Source organism: Lemur catta, chromosome 1, assembly GCF_020740605.2.
Source record: "Lemur catta isolate mLemCat1 chromosome 1, mLemCat1.pri, whole genome shotgun sequence".
In the NCBI taxonomy this organism is placed as follows: domain Eukaryota; kingdom Metazoa; phylum Chordata; class Mammalia; order Primates; family Lemuridae; genus Lemur; species Lemur catta.
The window spans coordinates 120763868-120772083 of record NC_059128.1 but is presented as its reverse complement, the minus strand read 5'-3'; the positions used below and the strand labels follow the sequence as shown (position 1 = coordinate 120772083).

The window sequence follows — 8216 nt, the reverse complement described above, 5'->3', positions numbered from 1 at the left end:
GATAACACTTTCCAATTAAATAAGTCAGTCACAGAGATACAGCAAAGAAATAAGAGAAAAGACCAGAGTCTACAAGAAATGTGGGATTACGTGAAGAAGCCTAATGTGAGAATTATCAGCATTCCTGAGGGTGAAGAAGATAATAAGCAAGGGTTGGATAAGCTATTTGAAGACATAATTGAGGAAAATTTCCCAGGCCTTGCCAAAACTCTAGATATACAGGTTCAAGTAGTTCAAAGAACCCCTGGGAGATTCATACCCAATAGGAAGACATCACGTCATGCCGTTTTCAGACTGACCAAAATTTCCACTAAAGAGGCCCTCCTTCGAGCTGTAAGGAGAAAGAAACAAGTAACATACAAAGGAAAATCCACCCGAATTACACCAATTTCTCAACTGAAACCTTACAAGCAAGTAGAGACTGGGGCCCCATTCTCACTCTTCTGAAACAGAATAATGCCCAGCCTAGAATGTTATACCCAGCTAAGCTGAGCTTTATATATGAAGGTGAAATTAAGATTCTCAGATAAACAAAAACTCAGAGAATTCACCAAGACAAGACCAGCTCTCCAAGAAGTACTCAAAACAGAGCTACACACGGACCAGCACAAGAAAGACCCACGAAAATAAAACTACTCAAGAGAAGATAAAAACCCAGTTATCACAATGGCTCAAGTGAGAAAACAGAAAAATGAAATTCAACCCAAAATGAGGCACAGAAGTCAGTCCCTTAACCAGAAGGAGGACTGCAAAATATTAAACAATATTCCATCCATACCTAGGCTGTACATTCTTAAGGACAACAGCAGATGACATATACTGAATTTATCGCTCCTTATATGTACCAATTAGGCCTAGTTCCCTCTTGTTATTCCAACACCTGAGCACCTGGTTTTTCTGAGTGTCGCTGTTCTAAAAAGCAAGAAAACATTTCCTGCTGATTCTGTTCCCAAGACACCATGTTAGAATTCAGGTGAATCCAGTATATTACTACTTCTCTTTCAGCTCTGTGCCTTTGGGCAGTCTAACCTCATTAGCACCTTGACCCAAATTTTGATGAAAACTTCCTCCAAAGTCAAAGACCGAGCAACTAGGTCTTACTACTCTTTACTACACTTTACTCGGTCACTTGGATCTTCACAGTATTGACTTGGCTTGGGAACACAGCTGTTGACATCTGCAGAAAATTGCTATTCCCTCTCCTACAGGGAAGGAGAGCGCGTTCACTTGCTATAAAACCATTGGTCTGTACTACAGTCCTGGCTTCAAGACTTTTAATGAAGCAATTGGGAAGTCTATGCTTACCAAATAAGTAAGGAGTTCTCTTTCAGTCCTTCCCATTTGAAATATTTCACAATTACATGAGATATATTTAGACCTTTCCATGAACTATGGACTGAAGTTGGAATCTTGTATGGATTGTTTGTCTCATTTAATGCCACATTTAATGTGTTTTATTTTAATACATTTCCATTCTATTAGGATTTGGGCTCAGCACATGAAGTGACCTGCCTAAAGTTACGAGTTGAGTCATGGATGAGCTTTGGTAGATGGTCACCAAAATGATTCCTGTTCTATATGGCAGTGGTTCTCCCAGGGGATGCCTGTCCTTTCAGGAGTCACTTGGCAATGTCTGGTGAAATTTTGATTTTCACAACTGGGGCTGTGCTACTGCAACTAATGAATTTAAGCATGCTGTTCAACATCCTACAATGGACAGGCAAGCCCACAACCCAAAACAATATTTTACAGAATTGTTAATGCCTGGGAGGTTTTGAGAGTATTTTAGACAAGGACTTCTTCAACTCCAGTATGTATATGATTCAGTTGAGGGTCTTGTTCAAGTGTGGATTCTTATTTGGGGCAATCAGCACAGGTCAAGTCACTCTGCATTTGCAACTATTTCCCTGTTGATGTTAACCCTGCTCACCCTGTTATGTGGACCACTCTCTGATTATCAAGGCTGCATGTGGTCCAGTGTGAGAGTGAGGTGTAATTATTTAGAGGCCTTTTCCACCAAGAAGCCTACCACACACCTCCTGTCTGACTTTAGGAGGATGAACCCTTCCTTGTGCTGGTAGCTCAGCTATTGCATAAAAAATTTTACATGTGTGTCTTGAGTGCTTTCCCCAGGGGAGCCAGAGAAACTTTTAGAAATTCCACCTTCTTTATGGAGTTTATGTGGAAAGTAATATTTTTAATTTAATTTTTTTATTTCAAAATATTATAGGGTTACAAATGCTTTGGTCACATAAGTTGCATTTGCACCACCTGAGTCAAAGTCACAGGCATACCTATTCCTCAGACAGCACGTACTGCACTAGGTGTGAATTTGCACATCCCATCCTCCCACTCCCACCTGCCTGATCCCCAATAAATGTTACTTCCATATCTGCACGTGTTGATTGATTAGTACCAAATTAATGCTGAGTACTTGTGGTGTTTGTCTTTCCATTCTTGTGATAAGTAATATTTTACAGCTTAGTGTAAGTTACCTGGAATGCAGATGTTCATGGGGAGCAGCTACTGTGACTGTGTAATAGTTACCCATAAACTAAGCTCACTGTGACATTAGAAAGTATCTTGGGTCAAGAATTAAGTCTAGCATTGCTCTCCTCCTGGGACATAGGAAGTTGTGATTTTGAAGAGAAACCTCCTCAGGTCACTGTGCAGGGATCAAAGTGCTTGAGAGCCTAACAGTCTATGCTCTGTTGTGCTCGGGTTATTATACTTGTTGCCCTCATGCTGGCTCCAGATAATCACATCAGGAATTTTAGATTCTTTTCAGCTCTTCTACTATTTCTATATTCTACTCAAGAATATCTAGAAAGTTGACGTTCAAAGCAGATATTCAAGCTCTTGCATGAGTCATTTTTGATCATGAAGACTGAAGACAGTTTGCAGTAAAAGGAATAAGGCAGCTGAAGCTGAGGTAAATACACATATTGTGCATTTTCCTATAGTTCAATGCTTGTGACAAAGTCCTTTAAAGGGGGAGATGTGTTAGGACAATGGTAGGAGTCCTACTTCTATGTAGCACTGGGATATTTTAAGCAGAAACCGCAAGATGATACAATAAAATAATATAGACCACAACACCAACCTTTCACTGGCATGAAAAAAATGTCACAATGGACACCAAGTTTCCAGACTTCTGTGAGATGTACATCATCACAACAGATCATCCATAGTCATTCAATGTGTGTCTTGAAAATCTTACTCGGCCATCTTTAAGGTCATCTCTGACTCTAAGGCATTCTAAAGTCAATTGATTCATGCAAATCTGTCTTTCTGTGTAGAGCACACTTGGAACATATATTCGATGAGCAATATTTGACTTCCTACTCTTTACAGGGAATATGGAAAACACTGTGGAAACTGAGATGAAAAGAGCACAGGATGCCATCGGGGAAAATAAAATCCCATCATCACCTATGAAACTCACTTCTATGTCAAAGTTTACATTATGAGGAGGAGAAGCTAAGGTGGTGACAGCGAAAGGAATGATGGAGTCAAAAGTAGAAAACCGTGGTCTTTTATTCATCTATACTCAAGTTGTATAGATGCCCTTATAGTTACCAAGCATGGTTAATTTCATAGGACTAGTGCAACTCACCAGTACATGAGACAAATAGGAAGGCCCAAGTTGTTTCTGACTGTAGTTTGTGAATAACATCAGGAAAGTAGGAAAATGACAGACGACAAAAGAGTTGGATATAAGAGAGCAGAAAGCTTTATGAAGGAATGGCATGAATTCAAAAAGAAGTAGAGATAAATTGAAACTCCAGAAAATAAATAGAAGGAGAGAAGTCTAGTTCAATGATCTGATTACTGAATCGCAATTTCTGGCTCTCAGGCTTAGAGCTCTGAAATCAATGGCATAACTTGAAAAATGACCCTTTCATTGCATCCTTCTAAAAATCATTTCAGAGCCCTCTTTATGTCATTATTCCTCCGGCTGTAGATGAAAGGGTTCAGCATGGGAATGACCACCATGTATATCACTGAGGATGTTGCGCTGGAGTGTAAGTTGTGTTTAGCAGCAGAGCGGAGGTACACCCCTTAGACATGTACAGTAAAATGAGAGGACAAAGAGGTGAGATGCACAGGTGGAAAATGCTTTACACTTCCCCTGAGCCGAGGAGATTGCACATAGAGAGGAAACTATCTTAGAGTAAGAGTAAAGGATCCCAATAAGGCATCCCCCACCCAGGAGCATCACTGCCAAATACATCACCACGTCGTTAATAAAGGTGTCAGAACATGCAAGGAGGATTATCTGATTAAGTTCACAGAAAAAGTGGGGGATTTCCAACTCTGCACAGAAGGGCAGGTGCAACACCATTAAGCTTTGTAACAAAGAATTCAGGACACTCAGGATCCAGGACACCAGAACAAGCAGTGCACAGAGCCTGGGATTCATGATGACTGTGTAGTGCAGGGGGTGGCAGATGACCACAAACCGTTCCTAGCCCATCACAGTCAGGAGGAAGTTGTCCAATCCTACAAAGAGCAGGAAAAAGTCGATCTGTGTGATGAAGCCTGCATAGGATATGACTTTGCTCGGTGTCTGCACATTCAGTATCTCTGGGACAGTGGTGGACAAAAAACAGATGTCAGCAAAAGACAGGTTGGAGAGGAAGAAGTACCTGGGGATGTGCAGGTGGGAGTCTGAGATTGTAGCCAGAATGATGAGCAGGTTCCCAAGCCCTGTGATCAGGTATATGGACAAGAACAGCCCAAAGAGAATGGGTTGCAGTTCTGGGTCCTCTGAAAATCCCAGTAAAAGAAATTATGAAATTCCTGTGTCATTCCCTAGATCTATGTGGTTGATGTGACGGACAAAAAAAGAAAGAGAAAGAGAACATGACAGTTATGCATTACAAACATGACAGAAATTCTCTCATTTACAGTCTACAGTAAAGAAGGTAATTTCTACATGTAAAAGTTTATTTTTAACTTGAAAAATAAAAAGCTGTATGTATTTATTGTGTACAACGTGATGTCTAGAAGTATACATACATTATGGAAAAGCTAAATCTAGTCAATTCACACCTGCGTTAATTCCCTTAGTCACCATTTTTGTGGTAAGAACAATTATCCACTTTCTTAGCATTTTCAACAATAAAATACATCGTCAACTATAGTCCATGTTGTACATGCTTTTAATTTAATTTTTAATTTAATTTAATTTTTCATTTAATTTAATTTAATTATTTCTTTATAATTGTGATATTATATGCTTTGACCAACATCTCCCAAATACCACACCCCAACTGCCTCAGCCGCTGGTAACCTCCATTCACAAGAAGTTAATTTCAATAATTTGTATGTGAATCTTGTTTCTGTTAGGGGATCCCTTGACCATCTCGGAATAGGGACTCCTGTAGCACTCTCAGCCTTTCCTTGAGGCCATGTATTCAAAAGCTGTAATTAGAAAAACTTTCGTGCCTTTGGAGAATCTGAAGAGAATTTTGACATGTTCCAGGGATTATCTATCCAGACAGTGAGTTAACGGTGTTAGAAAATAAAAGTCCCTACAATAGAGTGACAGAGAATGATAAAAGCAAATTTAGAAAATACAACATACTATTGTCAGATGGTGATGAATCCTGGGAAGAACAGCAAAGGAGGTAAAAAGGAATGTGCGAATGGGCTGGTATTTTTCCACTGGGCAATCAGGGAAGACCAAGCAGACAAGGTCACAACTGAGCAGAGACCACAATGAAGACAGGGCAGGAGGCACCATGTTCTTTGCAGAAGGAAGTCGTGTGTGTGAGGCAGAAGAAACGACCAATGACAGACCCTTAGGAATGTGCTTCTTTCAGATGTTCAGGACCAAAAAGGAAGTCAGTGTGGCAGGGGAATGAGCAAGAGAAGAGTATGAGAGAAGGTGTCAGAGGTGGTTGAGGAAGGAGGTGGCCTTGTCGCTGCTGAAACATGCTGACAAGGAGTCCCTTCATCCAGATGTTGCGTTTGCACTTCATTAATTTAGTTGTAATGGTGTCCCATGGATTGAAATGCGTCCCCTGTATGTTCCCTGCTGTAGCCATGAGTTCTGGCCTTTAGGAGTTACCTTTTGGAATATAGTGTGCCCAAGTGCCCATTCTCTGAAACCGGCTCTCACCCTAAGGGTATTCACACAAGTGTGTGTACACACAAACACACACGAGCACATATACAGAAACAGCACACCCCTGCCCTCCTGGGGCGATGTTTTGCCTATGTTCTTCGCATCTTGGTCACACTGGTTTCCATATCCATATCCAGAAATGGTTACCAGACAAGTGGTCAATATCAAATTATGTTTCCTGTATAAAATACAGAAATGATACCCAGGAACTACAATTTGGAAATCTCCCATACACATGTAACCCTAAAGAATCCAATATGGTATGGCCAGTTTCTGCCTTGTAAAAAAATCTGCCCAATGAACAGAGAAAGAAAAAGTAATTTGACCAGAGTGGGGAAAATATCTAATAAGCTGAGGTGCTCCCTGAGAGACAGTAAGGAAAATAAACTTCCTTAGTTTTGGAGACTTCCCAACTCCTCGGTATTCGCTTGATGCTCAGTAAAAATAATAAAATACAAGTATAAGTCTACTAAGTGACAAACATATTGATGTTTATTTTCTGTGTCAAGACACTTACAGATAGAGAAAATCAATGGAAAAAAAATGAGTAAATGGTATAATAAAATAATTCAAAAAAGGAAATATAAAAAGAACCATTAAGTTTAGGCATTTTTATGTGAAATAGTAAAGGACTTGCGGGCTGTGTGTGTGTGTGTGTGTGTGTATTTTGTTTATTGGACCAATTTTTTATTATTATTATTCAGGGTCTCACCTTGTCACTCAGGTTAGAATGCATTAGCATCATCATAGGTCACTGCAACCTTAAACTCCTAGGCTCAAGGGATCCCCCTACTTCAGCCTCCTGAGTAGCTGGGAGTGCAGGTGCCTGCCACTGTGTCTGACTTATTTCTAAAATATTTGTAGAGATGGGGCTCTCTCTATATTGCTCAGGCTGGTCAATTGGTTGTATTTTATGTGGTCTGATAGCAGATGATGCCTCCCCTTTCTCATATTTCTTGTGTGACTTTTTTTTTTGTTTTCGTTATTCTTGATCTTTATATTTTGATCTCTTTTTTTGACAAATCCAATGGTCTCTCTCTCTCTCTCTAGTCCTGGTTGTGGTCTTCATCTCACATGCAAAGTCATCCCTAGACCACACTATATAAAATCCCGCACAAACCATGATAATTCATTCTCTCCTTCTGCCCAGAATAAACTCCTGTGTATGAGGGCATTACATCATACACACATTTATTACATTGTACTGTGTTCACCATTATAGTGAAAGATACAAATGAGCAAGACTTTCATCTGCTTCAATTACATTTTTTTATTTTTTTAATTCAAAATATTAAGGTGGTACAAATGTATTAGGTTACATGGATTACTTTTGTAATGCTAGAGTCCTGGCTATAGGTGTGCCCGTCACCCAAATAGTGTTCCTTGTATCCATTATTTAGGGTTTTTACCCTCTTTTCCTCACTATCTCCTTGTTGATTTCCACTGGGTTTTATGTCCCTCTGTGCACATATATGCTCAGCAGTTAGTTCATCACAGATGTATGTGAATATATGTGCATTATACAGAAAAAAGTTACAGCAATGGGAAGTTATGAAATAAAAAGAATGTCAGGGAATAAGGCCACGTTAAATATGTTGTTTCAAAACTACTGTATTAAACAAAATTGGATGTAACAAAAATTACATGAAATATGATATAAACTAACAATAATGTAATAGTATCAAAATAGATTAATTACATTATTGGCAAGACCTAGACATAAAATTAAATAATATATAATATTGCAGAATGATCTGGCACATAGCAAATATTCATTATTTATAGTATGAATTAGGAAATAAATCACAGTATATACAGACACAGTATATGAAAAGGCTGTATATCAATTTATTTGGAAAAGGCTGGAATGTTGAGTAAAAGCTGGCATAAGTGTCTATCTACCTGGAAGGCACTGGACTTTATCCGTTTTCTCACATCATGTAAAGACCTCAGTGTAAGAGGAAACAATACTCGCTACATGAATATGTAGGAAACTACATGCAAAATCTACACATAGGTAAACCACATTAACCAAAGCAAGAAACAGAAGAAGACAGATGCATATAGCTAATAAAATTTAAAA

The 8216-nt window shown here is 39.1% G+C and overlaps 1 pseudogene; it reads right to left on the bottom strand.

Annotated features, from left to right (window-relative positions):
* Positions 1 to 3921: 3921 nt before the first annotated feature.
* LOC123640682 lies at positions 3922 to 5080 on the bottom strand (annotated as a pseudogene).
* Between the last annotated feature and the right edge of the window lie 3136 nt (positions 5081 to 8216).